The sequence below is a fragment of the Miniopterus natalensis genome, chromosome X, assembly GCF_054644295.1.
Source record: "Miniopterus natalensis isolate mMinNat1 chromosome X, mMinNat1.hap1, whole genome shotgun sequence".
Taxonomy (NCBI): Eukaryota; Metazoa; Chordata; class Mammalia; order Chiroptera; family Miniopteridae; genus Miniopterus; species Miniopterus natalensis.
Genome location: NC_142103.1, coordinates 72,450,609 through 72,475,400, shown reverse-complemented (window position 1 = coordinate 72,475,400; position 24,792 = coordinate 72,450,609). Strand labels below are relative to the sequence as shown.

The following is a 24,792-nucleotide window of genomic DNA, read 5'->3' as shown; positions in this document are numbered from 1 at the left end:
GGTGACTAATGAAACATCACAAAAAGCCTCGGGATAAGTGCAGAGTTTCCGGCAAACGGACCCCCCAGAAGCCTATTTTATCGTTCAGCCCGGAAAACCACTACAATACTGGAAGGGAATCCTGGTGCACAAACCGAAAGCTACCTAGGACTGGGCTGCGCGCTGATTGGCTAGTTCTGGACATGCGCGAGGGAACCCACTGAGGTTCAAGTTTGTCTTCCAGCGGGGGGGACACTAGAGGTTTTCTGCTGTCCAGGAGGGTTATAGGGTGGCACAGGGAAGATGAAGACGGGATTCGTACCGATGCCATAGGTGGGGAGGCTGGAGCAGTCGGGGGACAGGACCTGGACAACACAGGTCCCATCTGTAAGCTGATCGGTGGCAGCCCGACCCAAGACAAAACCTCCAATACACCCTGGCAGGGAGACTGGCAGCGAACTCACTGGGCTCCGGCGCGCATGCCCCGAACCCGCCAATCGGGCCGCAGCCCCGGCGCCGAAACGCGGCTTCCGGTTAGGACACCCCTGTTGCTGTGGTTCCGAGAGCGGCCCCGGGATGCGGCCTTGCTGGGGCCTTCTTGGAAGGTTCTCTTCTGTTTACAGAAACCCCCTCTCATTTTATTTGAGCTCCGCAGCCTCGGGGTCTCTTACTTGGCCCGAAATGTTCCGGCAGAAGACGGGTTTTCCGTACAGTTTGTGCCCTTGGGTTTCTCTGGACGGCAGAGGGCAGTAGTGCATCGTGTTCCCCGCCAGGCGCCTCTTCCCCGCCCTTCGCGCTCGAAAAAACCTTTCGCATTTTTCCCTTCATTGGCCGACACTGTCTGGGCCTCGGCAGCCCCAGCAGCCATCTTCGTTAAAGTGCTTCTTCAGTGGGTTCAGCTGTGAAAACTTGTACTGAGCACACTGCCTTTACTTCTCAAATCCCCTTTTCTTCTGAGCTGCTGCCTAGGTTGCTTAGCAACGTTTATCTCTCCTTCTCTGAAGGAGTTGTCATTAGCTTTTCCAAACTCATTTTGGAATTTATGAGCCCTTATGAATATATACTTAAATTATGGCAGTCACTCAAAATTCACTGTAGAAAATTTCGGAGACAGAGAAAATGTAATAAAGTAATTCAGACCACAGTCCCATCACCCAATATTGACCATTTACAATATTTTCTGATCAATTTCTATTTTTTAATTTTAAATATATCTTTATAAATTTCAGAGAGAAGAAGGGAGAGGGAGAGAGAGTTGAAACATCAATGATGAGACACTCATTGATGAACTGCCTCCTGCACACCCCTGACTGGGGATCAAGCCATGCAACCGCGGGCATGTGCCCTGACCAGGAATCTAACCTTGATCTCTTGGATCCTAGGCCAAGGCTCAACCGCTGAGTCACCCTTGGGGCATGATCAATTTCTTAGAGATTTTTTTCGTCAAACACAAGTTGTATTTTAAACATATTAAGTTTCATTTCTTGTCAGGACTTCAACCTTCACTTTTTAACCTCTTTTATACACTGTGGAAATTCGGTTTTATATTTTTAGTTATCTAACTGAAAAATGATGGAGACATTGCAAACTGTTGAACATTTCTGTAAATCTTAACTTGAAGATACAACTACCTATGATCCAGGGATGGCAGCACAGCCCCTTTGGGAGAGCAGGGGCTGCAGTGCATGTCTGCTGCCCCTTCCCTCAGCACCCGCAGGAGTGCCTAGCATTTTGGAGATGCTCAGTAAATATTGTGAAATCTGAAAAATTTATTTTTCTGGTCATTTTTCCTTATGTATACATAAGATCTCTTTCCCGATTCCTAGATTATAATATACAAGAAGTTTTCTGCGTGTTTTTCTTTCTTTGTTTATTTGGTTGTTCATTTGGGCCTTTGCAGGTCAGCATTTCTCTATGTCATTAGCATTTCTTAAAATCAGATTTTGTGACCTCAGGCTGGTCAACTGATTAATTGAAGGTCATGTAGAGCCTATTGGTGACACACTCAGGACAGAGCCCAGGTCTTTCCAGTTCCTGGGGTCTTTCCTTCGTTCCATAAAAAGTTCAAGTGAACTTAAGGGAACAAGAAGTAGCACAGACTGGCCTTGGTAGAGAAGGTGCATCTTTCATTGCTGCTCCCTGTCTTCATCTCCTGTCAATACACTGAGAGTCTTTCCAGAGGGAAGCTGCCCTGCGGCATATTCACTTGGTTAGAACTTCAGTTCTATGCACATGAGGTGCTTTGGTCCAGTGGTTAAAAACGACAGTCACCCCAGCCTGCCACCTTGGATGATTGATTTGGGCCATGTAATGAGGGGCAGGGTGCATAAAGGAAAACACACTGAACATGGACTGAGGGGCCCTGTGACCGACATGTTATGGGAATTGGGAACAGGGACGTCTGACAGTGAGTAGTGTGTATGAAGCAAACCAGGTCTGACTGCAACGGTCTTTCTCTCCTCAAGTCCACAGAACACTTCTGACGCTGCTTTGTCTGGCCTCTCACATAACCGAAAAAAGGTCCATATTTCTTACCAAAGAGTTTCATTTTAAAGAGTACTGTACACAAATAATCTGATCTCATTTATAGTGACAACTGCTTTAGCACAGTGTCCTTTCATTGGACATGCAGTTCCTCCCTAATACTTTCTTCCTGGAGGTCTCCTGCAGGGCTTTAGGCCAGGGCTCCAGAGAACTCCCTGCCAGTTCCAGCTCTGCCAGCCTTCCCGTTTTTTGCTCTCTGAGTCTCTGCTTTCTGGGCCTGCTATTTCCTCAGTTCTAAGACTCAAGCTAAGCTGTTGGTTGAACAGAGGGCACATCTAGGGAAGGGTGTGGTGAGAGCCCCTGCTGTCAGTACAGAAACTTTTTTTTTTTAAATATATATATATTTTTTAATATATCTTTATTGGCTTCAGAGACAGGAAAGGAGAGGGAGAGAGCTAGAAACATCAATGATGAGAGAGTCATTGATCGAGCCTAAAACCCCGGCATGTGCCCTGACCGGAAATCGAACCCTGATCTCCTGGATCCTAGGCTGAGGCTCAGCTGCGGAGCCACTCCCGGCCAGGCAAGAAACTATTTTTTTTTTTTGTCTGTATTGGAATTCTTTCCAGGAAATGTTTATTTTACTTTGACAAAGAGTATGATATCCCCTGGACTACACGGTCTCTGAGATTTCCTCTATGTTCAGTCCCACAGACATGACAGGGAACATGGAGAGGAATGAAATGATAAAGATGAATAGACCGGGCCGCCCACAGGAGTACCAGGCACTAAAATGAGCTCTAAGCCTAGGTCCCCAAGGCTCTCAAGTTACTATCCCTGCCCTGGTGGTAATGAAAACATTATCTGGAAGCCAAACTTCCATCTTTTTCAAACCTAAAATATTTTGGCTCCCTTATTCAAAACACTGGGCTGTAGCCTGGCTGGGGTAGATAAGTGATGGACTGCAGCACCACTAAAAACAAAAAAAACTCTGTAGAAATGTCAGTCCTTTTTTTTTTTTTTTTTTAGCTTCTTCAGTTTACCACAAAATATCTTTTTCAAAGAGCAAATCATCCATTTTCCTATATATGTTAACTGATGACATGTGTGGTTGTGTTATTTTGGCACAGGCACTCTTTGTAATGTAAGGATTCTAGGGAAATTCTCTGTCCAACCCCCCAGAATATTGTGATTACACAGTTCTGCTCTTTGGTGTTAAAAAAAACTTGTGGCTCAGATTTCCTGAGTATATCCTATGTGTCACACACTCCACTGAGTCCTTTGTACGTAGTGCGGTGCCATTCATGACAGAAACCTTACCTGGCAGGTTAGTATGATTATACTCATTTAACAGATGAGAAAGAAAATAGCTACTTAGAGAGATGACTGCTCATGGCGTCTGCATAACATGAACCCTATGATGACTGAGGGGAGAGTTTTCCCTGGAATCTCATTACCAGGAACACTGGTGCTTGCCTTGACATGTCTGTATCCACCCAGTAGTGACTGCAGTTCATGCAAGTGATCCTGTAGAGCTGTTTGCTTTGGATGCTAGAAAAGTAGTATGAAATTAGTGGTAGAACTTGCAGAGAAAAAATCTAGTAAAAGGGGTTCAAATAGATGTTAACGGCTTCATTCAGCTCATGTTGGTCAACTTAACACCAGGTAACTCTGACCTGATGCCAAATGCAGGTTGTACAGGGAAAGGGGAACAGGGCCATGTATAGCAAAAGGGGGTGAGAGGTCCACGTACAGGCAGAGTTGAAGACAGGTCCATGACTGTGCTCTTCCTCGGGTTTCCCTTTCTTGTAACCGTGACCAATGTGTCACTGGAATGTCTGGGAATTGATTCAACTAGTTCATGCCTCTTGGGTCCTTGGTGCAGTCCCATGCCAGCAGCTGCCACAGGAGTTCTTTGGGAGATGTTTTTCTAGGCCTTGTTGTTGTTTACATTTTCAGGGTTATAAGAAGTAACAAGAAAGGTAGAGCAGGGAAGAGAAGTGAATACAATTTTAAGGAGAAAAGGCTTGAAGAAAGGAAGAATGGGGGCTGTTGTAAGGATTTTCATTGTGTCTCCTGAGACAAGATGAACTCCCTTAGAATATCACCTTCTGGCCAAGATGAAGTCCTTTCATTCTCACCTGATTCTTCTCAGAGGGTAGCCCAGGGATGTACAAGGTTCAGGAATGGAGTCAAGAAGGCCTGTGTATTGAGTTGGAGGAGCTGTCTGTTCTTCAGTCTTCTGTCTTTGTCCGTAGCTTGGATGAACAGGGCACTACTGCAGGGCTTGATTAGATGTGCTTGGGTGCCCCAGGTAAGGGGTATTCCTATAGGGATGAAGAGAAAGAAGGCAAATTAGACATGGACTTAGTGAATTAATTTTACTTATATTAAAATTAATTAAATCTCCTTATATGTATTCTCATCAATTATTATACTTAAAGAGGATTTAAAATAAACACATAAGTATCAAGTATATTAGATATATGAAAGGATATTGAATGTCACAAATATGAAAAAGTTATTTCAAAATAATGCAACATACATTTCATATCTGAACTTTGCAAATTGTCAAATTTAATTCTCCATACTTGCACGATACAACAATGCAGGCCCTTATGTTCCTGGGTAAAGGAATATGGCAATATGTCGCAACTTGTAGGATTCCGTGCAAGGCACATTGTCCAGAGTGTTGGCATAGATTTATTCAAAAAGTTTGTCATACCATTATTTTTTGTACTTCAAAAAGCATGTAGGAGTAGTGAAATATACATTTGATTCAGTATAAATTAAGTTGAATTTCTAGAAAATATCTGAAGGCCCTAACGTCAGCCATAAAATCTTCACAATTCAATACTGAATACAGAAATATCCCAAGGATGTAAAGCTGAAGATGATATGCAAAGCATGTTGAAAGTGGTTGGGACATGGGTGATTACTCTTCTTTTCTTTTGACTTTTCTCTGTCTTCAGAAATGACTACAATAGGAAGAATATCTTTTACACCCTGAGGGAAAAATACTGGCATGAACATATGACAAATCTCAATGGGCTTTGTAAATTCCCAGGCCCAGTGGACAGGAGCAAGGGCGTAGTTGGCCTTCACCCATAAGGACAATAAAGTGAGGATGCTGGAGGACACACGAAACAAGTGGATTTCCTAGAATGAAAATACAGTGTTAAGCAAAAACAAAGCCAAAACTATAGCTCCTGTCCTTAAGAAGGTTACAGCATGGTATTTAAATTTGAGATAGGAATCACAGGCTATTTCTTATTTCTATCTAAGTTATGAAATATCACATTTCCACTTTTTTTTGGTTTTTTTCTGAGAATGGAAAGGAGAGGGAGAGATAGTGACATCAATGACAAGAGAGAATCATTCATCAGCTGCCTCCTGTGTGCCCCTCCTGGGGATAGAGCCCACAACCTGGGCACGTGGCCTGACCAGGAATCAAAGCATGACCTCCAGGTTCATGGGTGGACGCTCAAACACTGAGGCACACAGCCAGGTGCATTTTCACTTTGACTACATAGACTACTAAGAGAGAAGTGAATAGAAATTCTTCAAGTCCTTTCCAGTGGTTTTGAGGACAGTTAACTCATGCGAAAAACCCGAGATCAGTAAAAGATGTGAAGCCTCAATGCAACAGGCATCTCATTCTGTCTGCAATACACCTGTATGAATGGGCAGACCTGGAAAGAAATTTCTCACAAACTATTAATGGTCATTGGTGGGTGATAAAACTGTGGTTTACATTACTTTATGTTACCGGTCCTCCAAATATTCTACATTGAGGTTTGACTGACTAGGGTAACTGAAAAATAAACAGATAAAACCCAAAGAATGGGAAGACCATTAGGGGAATCAGAAATACATGATGCTGAGGAACTAAGGTCCAAGTTTTCAGGAACCAAGAAGAATAGAGCAGTTCAGCCCAGGGAGGAACAAACCGGCTCCTGTGTTGACACAATTGACCAATTCTGTCAGAAATGGCTTCATGCAATTTTTTTCAAACACAAAAGGAGGGGGAAGGAAAATTTTTATGTTTCCACACTGCCACCTTCTGACCAGAGAAACTCAGACCCATCATTCTTGAAGGAAAACTTGTTTTTCGCTGGATGTCACAGAAAACAAAACACTATAGATGACATATCAGGACACCATACCTGATGACAGTGATGGTCAGAAACCTCAGGGATGACCCCAGGAACTACTACAAAACAACACTAACACCTCCTCTTCCTCAGTCCCGCCAAGGAAGCTATGTCCACAATAAGGGAAGTCCCAGGACACAGAACCTACCAGGGGACGAAGAGCTGCTTGGCCTTTGCAGGGTTCTAAACCTGCCTTTGGAGAAAAAGTAAGGCAATGCTAGTCCTTGACCAGCTCTCAGCTAGAACTTTTCTCTGTGACCCTGTTGCAAACTGTCAGCCGAAGTAAAGGAACTGTGATGTCCAGATGCTGTGCCTCAACTGCCCAATCTGCCTCACATATGAGGCTGTACAAATTCCCTGGTCCCCCTTCACCCATCCTTAGCAAGGGAACATACTGCTTCCTTGGCACAATCACCTACCTCCTCTCAACCCTCATTCTTGGAGAACCTCCTGGTATTATCAGGGCCCAGAAGCCTGACTCCATCAACCTTGGAGCCTCTCCAACTTCAGGGTTGTTCTCCCTGATCACATGAGGATCACCTTCCACAGGGTCATGCCTCAAATCCCCTGCCCCTCCATGATGTCCACTCTAGCATTGCCCTCTGTCTACAGATCAATACTGTGCAAGACTCAGCCAGCTCCCTCCAAATCTCTCTGCTTAAGCAATCTTCAAACTCTTGGGGGCCTCAAGTGTGGACCCCGCAGGCTTCCTCACCTTCCACCAAGTTGCTGCTTGCCCACCCTCCCTGGGCTATAAACTCCCCATCTTACACAACCTCTTACTCCAATCTCCCCCCATTTATGCCCTCGTACTGTGCCCGAGTCACGGATACAACCCCGGCCTGTAAGTGAGCACCTGAGTAAAAACAATTGTAACCTTACACCTCGTTTTAAATTCATGACCCAGAGACCATTGTCTTTCACAAGCACCCTCCTCCCACCTACAACACTAGGTAACCCTCCAGCAACGCTCTTCCATTCTAATGGAGAACACAAAAACAATGAGAAGACGGGTGAATTTACAGAGCTTCCCAAACACAATCGGCCTTTTTTGCCCAGACGTTTCCCCTGCTCCTGGGCATGCTTGCTCATGACTGCAGCCAGCCCTCCCCTGTGCTCAGGATCCCCTGTCTTCCACCTGCTCAGGGGCTTCACTCCTGCGCTTAGCATCACTCATCTCTCCTGAACGTTGACTGAGGAGGAATGGAGAGGTAGCAGAAAGGGAAATCTACTGCAGTCTACACTTCCTAGAGGCTTGGTTCCCAAGGAATCAAGACATGGGTATTAGAAGCAGAGGGCTGTTTGCATTTCAGTATATATTTTACTGTCCCCAAAGAAGGCAAAACATCCCCAGATGCTGGCAGAAGAAATCCTTCAGGATTCTGAGGATGTTGAATAGGTGACAGACTGTTGGAGAGTTGGCATGAGCCTCAAAGGAGATGCTTTACAGTGAGGACGGATGTGCAGGGGTTCTAAGCATAAATGGGTCTGCAAGAAAACCCCATCCTCAGTGCTGCCCCACTCTGTCCAGATCCCAGAGAAAACCTTCAAGGGAGGCTGGCAGGGAGGCTGGCAGCGACCTCACTGCACTCGCTGCGCATGCCCAGAAACGCTCGGATCAGGGTGCAGCACCTTGGGTCTGCGAGCTCCTGGTTCCTCTGAAGGGACTGTGGAAGCCGCCGGGTGGGGCTCCGTGAGCGGGTTGTTTTCGGTTCCCTGGTACTTGTCATCATCCCCCTTCCGTTCAGCAGCCAGCGGGTCTCTGACCAGCGAGAAATGGCAGGTAGGAACAGTGATTTCTCATAAAGTTTTCGGCCTTCGGTTTCTGTGGCCTGCAGAGGGCAGTGTTGCCTCACGTGCTGCACAGGCCTCCTCCTCCCCGCCCTTCCTACTGGAAAACAATGGGCCGAGGCTCAATTCTCATTGGTCGCTCCTTCCCGAGCTTCACCCGCCATCTTGGCTGAATTACTCCCTCAGCGGGTTGGGCACTGGAAGCTTCTAGTCCTTACACGGAGCGCTTTGCTTTTCATCTGCCTTCTCTTCGGAGTTGCTGCCTAGGTTGCTTGGAAACTCTTGTTTCTGCATCTCTAAACGGGATATTCATTGCCTTTCCCCAACCGACTTTGGGATTTACGACCGTTATGAATACAGACTGCAGTTATGAGTCACCTCACTGTAGAAAACTTGGGAAGGCAGATAAAATATAATAATAAAAACTGCAGTCCCATCACCCAATATTGAGCATTAAGAATATTTTGTGATCACTTTCTTACAGATTTTCTTTTTTCCTTTTTTAAATCCTCACTCTAGGATATTTTCTCCATTGCTTTTCAGAGAGTGTGGAAGGGGAGGAGAGAGGAAGAGGGGGAAAGATGAGAGCGAGAGGCTACAATAGGTTCCATCCTGCCTGTACCCCCACCAGGGCTTGGGATCTAGCGACCAAAAGACATTTTGCAAACTGTTGAAAGTTTCTGTAAATCCTAAATTGAAGATGCCAGGTCCTGTGATCCAAAGGTAAGCAGCACAGCCCCTTTGGGAGAGCAGCCTGTAGTGCGTGTCCGCTGCACTCTTTTCCCTCAGCATGTGGAGCAGTACCAACCATTTAGGGATGCTCAGGAAATACTGCAAAATGTTTCCAAATGTTACTTTTCTCCTTATATATCTATTACATCTTTTCCTAGTCCTTGATTATCATGTACAGTTTTCTACTTGTTGGTTTCTTTTGAATTTGGCCCTTGGCAAGTAAGCATTTGTCTATGCCATTATCCTTTTTAAAAATTCCATTTCCTGACCACAGACAGGTAAACTCATGAGACAGATGCTGGTGAACAAGGAGAGAGTTCTGTTCGAGTGTCAGACCCCTGAGACAATGGGGTCTCCCCTCAAACAGCCACCCTCACATGGCCACCACATCTCAGTGCAGGCAGAGGATTTTACAAGGAGGGACAGGGAAAGAAGAGCAAAGAATTCAAGGGGAGGGAGTTGAAACGTTCTCTTCATAGTGGCCAGTCCATCCCCATAAGGATGTTGAAACAGGTCAGGTGATGGTCTGGTGAGTGTCACCCTGGTCTTCATCCTGGTTCTATGGCTGAAGGTCAGAGTCTGTATCTTCTGAAGGTAGTTCCTAGGATTCTTGCCCAAACACGCTGTTTATCTACAAGCTACATTTACAGGGAGAATGTCAAAAGGATGGTGGGGTGGGTTACAATTTCCTATGGCTACATTCCCAAGTGACAACAATCAGAAGAATTTCCTTTATGCCCTGAGGGGAAAATAATGCAGTGACTATATCACAGATCCTCTCAGTGGGTTTTGTAAACTCCGGGCCCCACTGGACAGGATCGAGGAAGCAGGTGGCCCTCCCCAGGAGGCCAAGTCAGATTGCTGGAAGACTCACAAAACAAGTAGATTTCATACAGGTCTTCTGTGCCAAACTCAAGTGACCTTTAGTGTGGAATTAGGAGAATAATTCCAGTAAGTGGGAGCTACCTCTGTAATGGAAGCCCTGCCATCATCTGTTTCTTTGAGGTAAAATCATCTCATGGCTGCCCCACACCAACCCCTCCAATGCTTGGCCCCTGCCATCTGTTCTGAAGATGAATTTTGCTCCCACAGCTGGCACCTCGGCCTCTATGTGTGGAGTTTAAAGTAATGTTCATGCCTGGGCGACCTACTGAATCCGAATCGGTGCAGTAGGACATTTTTGGTAAGAGAAAGCTCAAGCCCCAAATGAGCCAGATTATAGAAGAGGGTCTATGTCTGCTAACACCGCTAGTCCATAAGCACAGAAAAACATGTGCCTTAGGGCCTGGGAAGGTGAAATCCCATCTATTGTGTTGGCTACTGTGAATTTTCATTTGTTTTGGGTCCTTGACACTCTTTAGTGGGGAGTTTCATCAGGGGAATGGAATCAGAAAGAATAGGGATGAAGATGACACGAGAGGTAGATGAGCAAGGGCCTTGCCAGCTTTGGGCCACAGAGTAAAACCGCGCAGGAAAGCAGGTCGCTCTAGATGTGACTGCATAAAAATGAATTTATCCGTGAATCTGAGCCACATGCATAATTAAAAGGTAAAAAACCAGGGAAAGTATTTGCACCATATGTGACAGAATGGGGGTCAGTTTATATATATATCTGTTAAAAGCAATAAGCTCATCATTTTCCAACCAGGAATAAGTGCTGGTGTGAGAATGGAGAAACAAGAATCTCACAGGATGCTGGTGGCAAGAAAAACGGATTTCTCTTTCTTGTAGTGGCCAGCAAGAGCGTTAAAAATGTTCACACCTTTCAATCCACTATATCTACTTCTGAGAATGTATTACAAGCAGTCAGAGATGGTTAAATATGTATGTACAAAAATATACTTTTCATTTTCTGGGAGGATATCTCAGAGGAAGGGATCAATGTGCTTTCCTCATGTATATCTCCTTCTCTGAATGTCCCTCCAAGGCATTCGTGAGTTCTCCACCACAAAGCAGACATGGGTGATTGAACAGATAACTGTTGTAAGTAAATTTAAAGAGTACCTTTTATCACACTCGGTCTCCTGGCTGAGAATTGCGTACAGACTACACACATCACAGGGAATACTGGAGACAGCAGCCCCGGCGAGAACATGAGCTCTGCAAGGGCCCAGCTACGAGCTGCTGGGTGCTTTCTGCTGGCCTCCACCCGTAAGCAGATACTGTTACCGCCCTGCTTTTACACCTGTGGAAACTGAGGCACCCAGGAGAAGTGGCTTGTTCAGGGTCTCAGGGCTCCTTACAGAGGGCCCCAAAGGTCAGTCAGACACTGCTGATTGCACACTGCTTTGCAGGATGCTTTCCTGCCCCCAACACCAGTATGAAATAAAAGACTCTCTTGGGAAGAGGGTCAAAGGGTCAGCAAAACTTTTTATTCTTTTTTTTTTTTTTAAGTATTACAGATGTCTCCTTTTCTCCCTAATGACCCATTCTACCCTGTCCCATCCCCCTCTCCAGTCCCTCTCCACACCATTGTCCGTGTCCTTGCGTTGTGCATATAAATTCTTTGGTTAATCTCTCCCCCTCCACCCACCCGCCCTCCTCCATTCCTCCGACATTCGTCAGTCTAATCTGTCCTTCCATGTCATTGAATCTATTCTGTTCATCAATTTATTAAGTTCCTTAGTTTCGACATATAGGCTAGATCATGTGATGTTTGTCTTTCTCTGCCTGACTTATTTCACTTAACATAATATTCTCCAGGTCCATCCATACTGTCCCAAAGGGTACGAGGTCCTTCTTCTTTACAGCTGCATAGTAGTCCACGGTGTAAATGTCCCACAGCTTTTTATCCACTCATCTACTGATGGGCACTTAGGCTGTTCCCAGATCTTAGCTATTGTAAATAGTGCTGCTTTGAACATATGGGAGCCTATATTCTCTCTGATTACTGTTTCAGGATTCTTAAGATATATTCCTAGAATTGGGATCACTGGGTCAAAATGCAGTTCCAGTTTTAATTTTTTGACGAACCTCCATACTGTTTTCCATAGTGGCTGCACCACTCTGCATTCCTAGCAGCAGTGTACTAGGGCTCCCCTTTCTCCACATCCTCGCCAGCACATGTCATTTGTTGATTTGTTGATGGCAGCCCTTCTGACGGGCATGAAGTGATACCTCATTGTGGTTTTAATTTGCATTTCGGATGATTAGTGAAGTTGAACATTTTCTCATGTCTCTTGGCCATCTCTGTGTCCTCTTTGGAGAAGTGTCTATTCAGATCCTTTGTCCATTTCTAATTGGATTGCTTGTCTTCCTCTTGCTGAGTAGTATGAGTTCTTTGTACACTTTGGAAATTAGCCTCATATCATATAGATCCTTGGCAAATATGTTTTCCCTGAGTATGGGATTCTTTTATGTTTCGAGGCTGTTTTCTTTTCCAGCAAAACTTTCCAAAGCATGTAAAAACAGTTATTTCTCACAACATAGTGCTAAATGAAAAAGGAGGACAAGCCAGGTACGAAGTCGTTCATACAGTGTGATCCCAGGATTATGAAACAATAAGTATTTACAAAGAGAAGAACCTGAAAGAAATCAGATGCTTGCCCCCAACACTAGTATGAAATAAGAGACTCACTGGGGAAGAGGGTATCATACAGCAGTGTTAGCTAGTCATACTGTTGTAATTACATCCCTCGTCCTTATTTAGCTTATAACTGAACCTTCTGCCTTTAGATCACCTTCCTCCAATTTCCCTTTACCCCACCCTTCACCCCTGGCAGCCACAACTCTAATCTCTTTTTCTAAGACTCTTTTTTTTTTTTATTTCCACATATAAGTGAAATCACACAGGATTTACCTTTCTCTGACTTACTTCACTTAGCATGATCCCTTCAAGGTCCATCCATGTAGTTGCAAACGGTAGGATCTCTTCTTTTAATGACTGAATAATTTTCCTATGTGTGTGTTTGTATGAATATATACATGCTGTAACTTTTTGTCCACTCATCCATCAGTGGACACTTAGGCTGCTTGTTTATCTTGGCTGTGTACAAAATGCTTCTATGAACATGAGGATGCACATATATTTTGAAGCTTCTGTTTTCTTTTTCCTCTTTTGTTTGTGTTTCTGGATATATTCCCAGAATCCGAATTGCAGGATCATATCATAGTTATACTTTTAATATTTTGAGTATCATACTTACTGTTTTCCACAGTGTCAGTACCAATTTACATCCCCACCAGCATTGCACAAGGGTTGCCTTTACTGCACATCCAGACTAGCATTTTTTATTTCCTCCAAGAAAATTAACATATAGTTGATGTGCAATATTATATCAGTTTCAGGTGTACAGCATAGTTATTTGTTATTTATATACCTTATGAAATTATCACCAACAAAAGGTTTAGCACTGATCTTTACTACATTTATCTTCTTGTCTTTTTTATGGTGGCCATATTAACAGGCATGAGCTGATAACTCATAGTGATTTTGATTTGCATTTCCTAATAGCTAGTGATCTTTAGTATCTTCTCATGCACCTGTTGACCTCTCTATACCCCTTTAGAAAAATATCTATCCAGGTACTCACTGAGTTTTACAATGGGTTACTTGGATTTTTCCTGTTACTTGTATGAGCTCTTTATATAGTTTGCATGTTAACCCCTTGTCACAGATATGGTTTGTAAATATGTTTTTCCATTCCATAAGTGGTCTTTTCAGTGGGTTCATGGTTTCTTTTGCAGTGGGCAGTCTTTTCTTGACATCTTGAAAATACAATGGTGAGCAAAAACAGCAAAAAATACAACCTCTTTCTTTGGGAAGATTACAGGTCAGGGGTTATTTCTGATTTCTGTGTCAGCCTTTAAATATCATTTTTCACTCTTTTAGACTACATGGACTTTTAGGAAGAGAAATGAATGAAAACATGCTCAAGTCTTTTCAAATGATTTTTACAAAAGGTAACTAATGTGAAAAATCTCAGTTTCATAAATTATGGGGAAGTGGCAATATCATATAAATATCATTGTGTTTACGAATCACCTTAAGGTATGAAAATTCTCAACAAAATTCATCACTAAATATTAATGCTCAACGGTGGGTGATGGGACTGTGGTTTAGATTATTATATTTAATCAGTCCTGCAAATTTTCTACAGTGAGTTTTGAATGATGAACGTATCTGAAGAACATTGATAAAGGGTCAAAACAACTTGTGGAAAACCAATGAGGAACATTGAGAAGGCGAAATACCAATAGTGGAACCAGGGCACAAGGTTTTGTTTGGAGATACCATCTAAGGGAGCAACTGGGCCTCAAGATCAGTCAGGCCCGCTTAATCTCGCAAACAATGCGCCATTTCTTGTACAAAAATTGGCCTATCCTTGTTTTTATACCAGCGAAGGGAGGGGGAGAGGTGAGCAAGGACAGCTGCAAGGTGCAACACAGACACCAGCTGATCAGAGGAACTGAAGGCCCCCAATCACGCAACTAAAGCGTCTTTTCCGCGATTTCCTCGTGCAGACCAAGGAGATCCAAGGCTGAACCCCAGGGGGACTATGAAAAGACCCAGGAAAATTAGGGAATATACCTACAGGTTCCAGTCAATGCGTCCCAGTAAAGTCAATTGCATAGTCCCGCCCTTAGAATCACAGCGACACCTGCTGGGAGTCCGGAAGCCCTTAAGGGAAGCTCAAGCTGACCAGGCTGCGCACTGATTGGCCAGTACTGGGCATGCGCACTAGGATTCAATGAAGTTGCTGCCAGTCTTCCCGCCGCCCTACTCCAGAGGCTGTGGGCTCTACAGTGGGGGAAGAGGGGGAGCCCGGACGAGGATGACAACGGCGCTTGTACAGATGCCACAGGTGGAGCGCTGGGGCGCCTGAGGCAGTGGGGAGAAAGGGCCTGGACGTCCTGATTCAGACCCGTAAACTGATAGGTTGCAGCGGGATCCGGGCCTAAACCTCCAGTGGACTTTGGCAGGTAGCCTGCCTGAGTGCAATGAGCTCCTGCGGGCTGGCGGGCGGGCGGCCGGGCACTCAGAGCCCAGCACCAACTAGACACCGCTTTCGGATTAACTTGGACTTTGGATGGCACTAGGGATGAGGCCTCCTGGGGCCTTTTTTGCAGGCTCTTGTCCTTTTATCGATACTTCTCAACCTCCAACGCAAAGTCTGCAGGCCAAGGAGCCTCTTAGGCAAACAAAATGTCAGCCCTGATGGTTAATTTACCCTGCAGTTTGCGGCCTTAAGTTTCTGTGGACTGCAGAGGGCAGTGTTGCATCAGGTATCAACGCAAGCCTCCTCTTCCCCTCCTTTCCTGTTTGAAAAAAATTATTATACTCTTTTCTCTACTGCAGAAATTCTGACCCTCAGAAACCTCAGGACCCATTGTGGCCAAATTGCTCCCTCAGTGGGTTCGGCAGTGAACCTGGGTATTCTATACACTGGAACAATGCTTTTCAAATCGCCATTTCTTCTGAGCGGCTGCTTAGGTTGCTTAGCAACATTTATTTCTGCTTCTCTGAAGGGGTTCTCATTGTCTTTCTCCAGTTCATTTTGGGTTTTCTGGGCCTTTATGAATATATACTTCAGTTATGGTAGTCACTCAAACCTCACTATAGAAAACTTGAGGAGCAGATAAAATATAATAAAGTAATTCAAACCACAGTCCCATTACCCAATATTGACCATGAAGAGTATTTTGTGCTCAAGAAAACAGTCTAAAAATACAAAGGGACCCCACGGTCTGGGAAAACATATTTGTCAAGGATGTATCTCTGATAAGGGGCTAATTTCCAAAGTACACAAAGAACTCATACTACTCAGCAAGAGGAAGACAATCCAATTAATAAATGGGCAAAGCACTTGAATAGACACTTCTCCAAAGAGGACATACAGATGGCCAAGAGACATATGAGAAAATGCTCACCGTTGCTACTCATCAGAGAGAAGCAAATTAAAACCACAATAAGGTACCACTTCACACCTGTAAGAATGGCTACCATCAAAAAAGGACTCCTGCTGGCAAGGATGTGGAGAAAGGGGAGCCCTGGTACACTGCTGGTGGGAATGCAGACTGGTGCAACCACTATGGAAAACAGTATGGAGGTTCCTCAAAAAATTAAAACTAGAGCTGCCTTTTGACCCAGTGATTCCACTCCTAGGAATATATCATAAGAATCCGGAAACACTAACCATAAGGAATATATGCACCCCGATGTTCATAGCAGCACAGTTTACAATAGCTAAGATATGGAAACAGCCCAAGTCCCCATCAGTAGATGAGTGGATAAAAAATCTGTAGGAAATTTACACTGTGGAATACTACGCAGATGTAAAGAAGAAGGACCTCGTACCCTTTGGGACAGTATGCATGGACCTGGAGAATATTATGCTAAGTGAAATAAGCTAGGCAGAGAAAGACAAACATCCCATGATCTCGCTTATATGTGAAATCTAAGGAAGTTAATAAACTGATGAACAGAATAGATTCAATGACATGGAAGCATAGATCACACTGATGAATTTCAGAAGGATGGAAGAGGGCGGGTGGGTGGAGGGGGCGAGATTAACCAAAGAATTTATATACATATATGCACAACCCAAGGACAGGGACAGTGATGGGGAGAGGGACTGGGGAGGGGGATGGGACAGGGTGGAATGGGTCATTGCGGAGAAAAAGGGACATCTATAATATTTTAAGCAAAAATAAAATTTTAAAAAAATGACAACAGCCTAAACACACACACACACACACACACAAAGTATTTTGTGCTCAATTTCTTAGAGATTTTTGATCAAACAAAAGTTGCATTTTAAACATATTAAGGTTTATATTTGCATCGTGACTTCAACCTCCTCTTTTTAAATTCATTTATACATTTTCGAAAGTCGTTTTTACACTTTTAGTTATCTGATTGAAAAATAATGGAGACATTGCAACGTATCAAAAGTTTCTGTCAATCTTAAGTTGAATATGTAATGACCTGTGATCCAGAGACGGCAGCACAGCCCCTGTGGGAGAGCAGGGGCTGCAGTGCATGTCTGCTGCCCCTTCCCTCAGCACCCGCAGGAGTGCCTAGCATTTAGGGGATGTTGAGTAAATATTGGGAAATGTTTTCAAATTATATTTTTCTGGTCATTTTTCTTTATGTATAGATAAGATCTCTTTCCCTATTCCTAGATTATAATATACAAGAAGTTTTCTGCGTGTTTTTCTTTGTTTGTTTGTTTTTTGATCTGGGCCTTTGCACGTCAGCATTTCTCTATGTGAATAGCATTTCTAAAAATCACATTCCCTGACCTCAGGCTGGTCAGTTGACTAATTGAAGGCCATGTAGAGCCTGACACACTCAGGACAGAGCCCAGGTCTTTCCAGTTCCAGGGGTCTTTCCTTCGTTCCATAAAAAGTTCAAGTGAGACTTAAGGGAACAAGAAGTAGCACAGACTGGCCTTGGTAGAGAAGGTGCATCTTTCATTGCTGCTCCCTGTCTTCATCTCCTGTCAATACACTGAGAGTCCTTCCAGAGGGAAGCTGCCCTGCGGCATATTCACTTGGTTAGAACTTCAGTTCTCCTATGCACATGAGGTGCTTTGGTCCAGTGGTTAAAAACGACAGTCACCCCAGCCTGCCACCTGGGATGATTGACTTGGGCCATGTAATGAGGGCCAGGGTGCATAAAGGAAAACAAACTGAACACGGACTGAGGGCCCATGTGACCGACATGCTATGGGAATTGGGAACAGTGACATCTGACAGTGAGTAGTGTGTATGAAGCAAGCCTGGTCTGACTGCAACGGTCTTTCTCTCCTCAAGTCCACAGAACACTTTTGATGCTGCTCTCGCAGGCCTCTCACATAACTGAAAAAAAGGGCCATGTTTCTTACCAAATGTTTCAATTTACAAAGTAGTGTACACAAATAATCTGATCTCATTTATAGTGACAACTGCTTTAGCACAGAGTGTCCTTTCATTGGACATGCAGTTCCTCCCTAACACTTTCTTCCTGGAGGTCTCCTGCAGGGCTTTAGGCCAGGGCTCCAGAGAACTCCCTCCCAGTTCCAGCTCTGCCAGCCTTCCCGTTTTTGCTCTCTGAGTCTCTGCTTTCTGGGCCTGCTGTTTCCTCAGTTCTAAGACTCAAGCTAAGCTGTTGGTTGAACAGAGGGCACATCTAGGGAAGGGTGTGGTGAGAGCCCCTGCTGCCACTACAGAAACTCCTCTTTTTTCTGGTATGTATTGGAATTCTTTCCAGGAAATGTTTGTTTTACTTTGACAAGGAGTATGGCGTGCCCTGGACTACATGGTCTCTTAGATTTTCTCATTGCTCAGTCCACATGACAGGGAGCATGGAGAGGAATGAAATTATAAAGATGAATAGACCGGGCCGCCCTCAGGAGTACCAGGCACTAAAATAAGCTCTAAGCCTAGGTCCCCAAGGCTCTCAAGTTACTCTTCCTGCCCTAGTGGTAATGAAAAGATTCCTTGAAAGAGAACTTCCATCATTTTTAAAGCCACTGAATTTTGCTCCCTTTTCCCAAACACTAGACTGTACGCTGGGGTATATAAGTGCATGGACTGCAGCATCACTGAAACAATGAAACTGTATAGAAATTTGACTCCATATTTTTGCTTATTGACTTTTCCGCAAAATATCTTTTCAAATTGAAACTCATACTTTTTTAATATTTGTTATCTAATGGAATGCGTGGTTGTATTATTTTGGCACAGACACCCTTTGTTTGTAATCCAAGGGTGTAGGGAAATTCTTTAGTCCCCCTAAAATTTTGATTCCACAGTTTGTGCTCTTGGCTGCGCAAAATCATGTCACTGAAATTTATTGAGAATACACTGTGTCAGGCACTCCTCTAAGTCCTTTGTATGTAGTATGATGCCATTTATGACAGAAACCTTCTCTTTTAGGTTAGTATAATTATCCCCATTTAACAGATGAGAAGGAAAACTGCTAGATAACTGCTCATGGGGTCTGTATAACATGAACGCTATGATGACTGAGGGGAGAGGTTTCCCTGGAATCTCATTATCAGGAACACTCGTTCTTGCCTTGAAATGTTTGTATCCACCCAGTAGTGACTGTAATTCGTGCAAGTGATCTCCTAGAGCTATTTCCTTTGGACGCTAGAAAATCAGGGTGAAATTAGTGGTAGAACTTAGGGAGGAAAAATCTAGTAAAAGAGTTTCAAGGAGAGGTTAGTGGCTTCATTCAGCTGATGTTTGTGTCTATAAGATCAGGTCACTCTCTGAGCTGGAACAAAATGGAGGTTGTACAGGGTAAAGGGATGAGAGGTCCGTGTGCAGGGAAAGAGACAGGTCCATGACTATGGTATTGCTGAGGTTTCAGTGTCTTGTAACTCTCAAAAATGTGTGGTTGGAATGGCTGGGAATTGGTTCAGCTTGGCTATCGCTCCCAGGCTTGGTGCAATCTCTTTCTAGCAATGGAGTTTTTCAGAGCTGTTTTTGTGGGCCTTTTTGCTTTTTACATTTTGAGGGTTATAGGAGCTAACAAAATAGGTGCACCAGGGAAGAGAAAAAGTTTTCTGAGACAGGGCTTGAAGCAAGGAAAACTGAAATTTAATTAATCTACATTGTCTCCTCGTAGACAAGTAAATCTGAATCCTTTCATCAGCCTATTGTGTTTTTGAAACCATCTTTATTGTTGAGAAAACTAGAGATGTCCCCACTTTTCACCAGGTTCCCACTCCACCCCGTTCCGGAACCAGAGACGTTCACCTTACAAAGACCAAGTGGCACTCGGAGGCTCTGGGTCCAGGAGACTTGACTTAACGCCGGCGGACCCAGAGGAGTCCAACGCCAAAGTCTGAGCCCCGAACATGAGCAGGTAAGAGGTTATATAAGGTACATACTTCCATCTCTGTAGAGGCCAGAACTTGCTTAAAATGAGGGTGGGGTGAGCCTTCTATTGGGAAGTTTCTATCCAGCTTGTCGCCTGGGGGAAATGTGGCCAGATGAAGCAGGGGAAGACCCGGTCACCTTTAAACTAAATCTTCTCTGTCAGTCCCCCTTTGATGCCCCTGAGACATGCTTCAGAGCGCGTCATCTAGGTGATCTTGCGGCCGGTGCCCACGTAAGGCCAGAATCTTAGCTGTGGTTAGGGGGGAGACTGAATTCTCGATAAACTTCATTAGGAGGTTAAGGATGCAGGGCCCTATTGTGACAGAAAGGATGGTGACAAGGGGTCCCGCGAGGGGGAGTAGCCAGGAGGACCATTGCTCTAATCCTCACCACCCTCTGGCGACATCTTGTTCCCTACGTTGTTTGATTCTTGCTCTGAGTTCTTTTACTTTAGGAATTACTATTGTTGACTGGTTTACAAAGTAGCAGCATTCTTCTCCTAGGAAAATGCATGTACCTTTCTCTGCAGTCAGTAAGTCAAGGGCTCTTCTACTCTGGAGAGTTAGTGCTGCAAGGGAGTTTAGCTGGCTTTGGAGGAACACGAGAGAGAGTCGGCGACTCTTTCTATGTCATCATTGAGCTCCTGTGACAGTTTATGGTAGAAGTCTCCCGAGGTCCCTAGCCCAGCTGCTCCTGTACCTACTCCCGTTGCTATACCAGCCAAGATCAGAAGAGGGATAAAGGCTGCCCGCTTGGACCTGGCCGGGTGGTTTAAGGCAGTTTCGAACTCATGCTCTGTGAGGATCGAGATGTCAGGGGTGAGAAAGACCTTTATGCAGATTCCCGTCCAGTTCATCTCTAGACATTTGTAGGCTGAGGTGCCACAAAGGAAGAAGATTTCTAGTGGTGCACAGAGTGTTTCCTGTGCAAGAGTCTGGTTCAGTGAACACATGTCTGGGGGATCCCTACCATAGTCTATATGGTACGGTTAGAGTTTGTCACAGGGCTACAAGGCATGTGAGGTTGGAACTTGTGGGGTTCACCTGGACCCCCCGTACAGCAGGCCCAAGGAGTGCTGTCTGATTCTCATCGTTAAGAGTTTCATTCCAACTGCCTGGGACTAGGGTCCCTGTGTCCTGTCCCGTCATGTAGGCCCTTCAAGGTGTCTATGGTCTTCTGCATGGTTTTCTGGATCTGAGCCTCGAGGGCCTGATCCTGGACTCCTCCCCCATCTGACATTCCCCAATGAGTAAGGTAGGTCCAACACACTCTCTTTCCTTTGTGGCCATATTTCCCGCAGTTGTTAGTGTGAGTAGAAATCTGCCCGGTCCAATACTTCTTACTGTGGTCGGTGCACAGGGTAGCCTGGCTAATTTGGTAACAGGCAGCGGGCATGTATGTGTAGGCTGTATGTTCCGCCCAGTTGCCTCTTACCCTTTCTTTACAGTTACACTGAGGCATGGTGGGGGCCTCAGAGCACACCAGGGTCCCAAGGAGCAGAAGCAGAGTGAGTGCATACATGATGCCCGGGGACAGCCAACAATAAACAGTACAATTCTAGGGAGTACGGTCCGATTAGGAGGGGCAGTCACAGCGAGGTCGAGTCCGAAGATCAGGGTGACAAGTACACCTAGGAGCAGGAACCACAGAGGTCTCCACTGTCCGTCACGTAGTTGTTCACCTTAGCCGGATCCTGAGGGTGTCATCTGGGTCTGGGTCGGCCTTCCAGTCATCTGAGTGTCCCTCTTCAGGCGCGTCGTGGGCTTTCTGGACTCTGGAATGATAGACCCACGGGGTGATACCTGTAACCTTAAGAGTAGTGGGGGTGGTGAGGACTATGGTGTGGGGTCCCGTCGAGCGTGGCCTGAGGGGTTCCTTTTTCCAATCCTTGATCCATACTAGGTCTCCAGGCCTGGAATGGGTGTACCGGGGTTCCTAAGGGAATGGGGGCTCTTTCAACTACGTACCGCTGTAACTCTCACGGGTGGTTCCTAGGGCCTGGAGTTGCTCTGTCAGACTCCTGTCTCCTACCTGATGTAGGTCCCCCGGGATGCTTCCTAAACTTGGGGGAGGCCTTCCATATACTAATTCAAAAGGGGAGAGACCTAATCTTCCAGGGGTGCAGCGGGCACGCAGCAGGGCTAGGGGTAATAGGTCTACCCAGGGGAGACCGGTTTCTTGGCTGTACTTGGCTAATGCTTCCTTAAGGGTACGGTTCATGCCCTATCCTTTCTCTGAGCTCGGAGGGCGGTAGGCTGTGTGGAGTTTCCACAATATGCCAAGGGCCTGGATGACTTCAGCTACGAAGGCTGGTCGGTTGTCACTGTGGATGCTCAGCGGCAGGCCAAACCTGGGGATGATTTCCCGTAGGAGGGCCTTTGCTGCCTCTCGGCTTTTCTGTCCTGGTAGGAATGCTTATTGTGCCAGGCGAGAATTCGAGAGGAACCGATGTCCTTGGCCGTTCATAAGTGACACGACCGAGTGGGGCACTTTGATGCTTAACCCCTGTCCTAGGGTGAGTTTGTCAGCTTCCTTGATGAGGAGGACAGTGGCTGCTAAGGCAGGGAGGCAGGGAGGCCATCCAGAGGCTCCCGGGTCCAGCTTCTTAGACAGGTATGTGATGGGTCTCTGCCATGGACGACAGGCTGTGTGAGTTACCCCCAAGGCTATTTTGTCCTTGTCGTGGACGAACAGGTTGAATGATTTCTCGATGTCAGGCAGTCCTAAGGCGAGGCCTGTCCCAGGGCTGATTTGATGCCTCGGAATACTTCCTCTGTCTCTTCTGGCCAGCCCAACGGGCTTCGGTCTGTGCCCCTTAGGGCATGTAGAGGGGTTTCGCCATTGCCGAGAAACCCGGAATCCAGATCCGGCAGAACCCGGCGGCTCCTAGGCGAGGCAGGTGACCCACACGGCAGTGCCAGGGACCTAGCTGAGAAGGGTGCACGGGTTTGGGACCACCGGGTGCAAAGAGACAGCCACTTTGTTGATAGCGCGGAGATGCTGCACTGGCCGGTATCCGCCCCCGGGTTTCCTGACAAGCAGTAAAGGGGTGTTCCAGGCTGATTGGCATCTGACTGGAATACCAGAGTCTCTGCGTTTGGTTAGGTGGTCTTGAATGCCCAAATGCGCCGCCCGGGGATGTCAAACATCATGGATGCGACAGGCTGAACTGTTCCGTCCTTGTCCCTCCTGTCCGGCTCTCGGGACTCTCTGGCTGGCATCTGAAGGGCCCCCTGACGTGGGCAAAGTCTTCCAGCGGGTCAGGGTGTGAGAGGGCCTTCTCCTCCGTGGGCTGGAGGCGATGCCCACGGTGGTGGGGTGTCCTGATCTAGCACTGGAGGGGCCGTGGGTTCTCCCCTGGAATAAGGGGGTTGCATCATGGGAGGCTCATCTTCTTGATCACCCATGAAAGCTCGTCTCCCTTTGGGTCAACCGACGAAGACCTTAGCCTCTCCCTACCTATTTGTGCAGAACCATACCCAAGGGGGAGGGGTCTGTGCTATTTCTAAACAGGAGTCTACTTGAGGAAACTGATCTGGGTGACCAGGGTTTCCAGTAATAACCTGCCAGACTCCGCGGATTGTGGGGACATCTAGGGTTCCTTCCCAAGGCTGCCCGACCTGAAAAGAGGGCCACTCAAGCTCGCACAAAGTGCGAAGGGTGCCAAGATTCATACTGATTCCATAATCCCCGGAAAAGCCCTTTTTCAAGTGTTTCAGCATGCAATCCACAACTGTGGGGTTTCCTTGATGCCTGCCTATGTTTCCCCTGTGCGATGTCACAGAACAAAGGGTGGGGATTCCCGGGGGAACCTCTCAGACACCCGTCCATCTGCTGCCTCATGGCGATTTGGGTCAGCCTTGACTAAGGTGCACCCGTATAATTCCCGGGTCAGGTCAGGCGAGCCTGAGTCACCGTTATGTCGTTACCGCCGACCATGGACACGGATTGGGGCCCACTCGGATCCCGTAGCTCGCGCCCTGGGATCACAGACACACTCAGTCTCACAATCATTCAGAGGTTCTTACATTCCCTCCCTGGTTACCCCTACCTGGGGGCCACTAGAGGTCCTTGGGAGGGCATCAGGCTCCCCTCTACCCCTTCGGTCAGCCTAACTAGGTCGGGGCCTGGGGCCTTACCGTGTCCAATGCCTGGTCCTGGCCCTGGCCTTGGCCCTGGCCCTGGCCCTGGCCCTGGCCCTGGTCCTGGTCCTGGTCCTGGTCCTGTCCCGCCTCGGCTCACCTCGCCTCCATGAGTCCCCTGGAGACGGCTCTGCAACGCCCAGTGAGGTCAGCGAGGTTAGAGACTTTCAAATCTGGGCCAGGCACACCTTCTCCTCTGCGACTCCTTCCACCGCTGCCACAGGCTCTCAAGCAAACCAGTGGCAACAAGGGGCCAGCGTGGTTGGGCCCACGGGCCCACAGGAGTCCAACTCCAAAATCTGAGCCCCTGACATGAGCAGGCAAGAGGTAATACAAGGTACGTATTTCCGTCTCCGTAGAGGCGGGAACTGGCTTAAAATGAGGGCAGGGTGAGCCTTCTATTGGGAAGTTTCTATCCAGCTAGTCGCCTGCGGGAAATGTGGCCAGGTGAAGGAGGGGAAGACCCAGGTGGGACCCTCCACCACCTTTAAACTAAATTTTCTCTATCAACCCCAAGCTTTCAATGCACTATTGTCTGTGTCCAGGAGCAATGTATACAACATTTAGATCAATGGAACAGAACAGAGAACCCAGAAATGAACCCAAGCTATTATACTCAGTATTGCAAAAAGGAGGCAAGAGCCTACAATGGATTAAAGACAGTCTTTGCAATCAATGGTGGTGGTAAATATGGGTAG

General features: G+C 46.2%; 1 protein-coding gene across 1 annotated transcript in view; it reads left to right on the top strand.

Moving 5' to 3' along the window:
• The window catches only part of LOC148090566 (protein FAM156A/FAM156B-like), a 58,364-nt gene extending 36,877 nt beyond the window's left edge, over nucleotides 1-21,487 (top strand). The window contains 1 exon segment of the mRNA XM_087813387.1: nucleotides 19,791-21,487. The gene's annotated coding sequence lies outside the window, so the exon portion shown is untranslated.
• The last annotated feature ends 3,305 nt before the right edge of the window (nucleotides 21,488-24,792 follow it).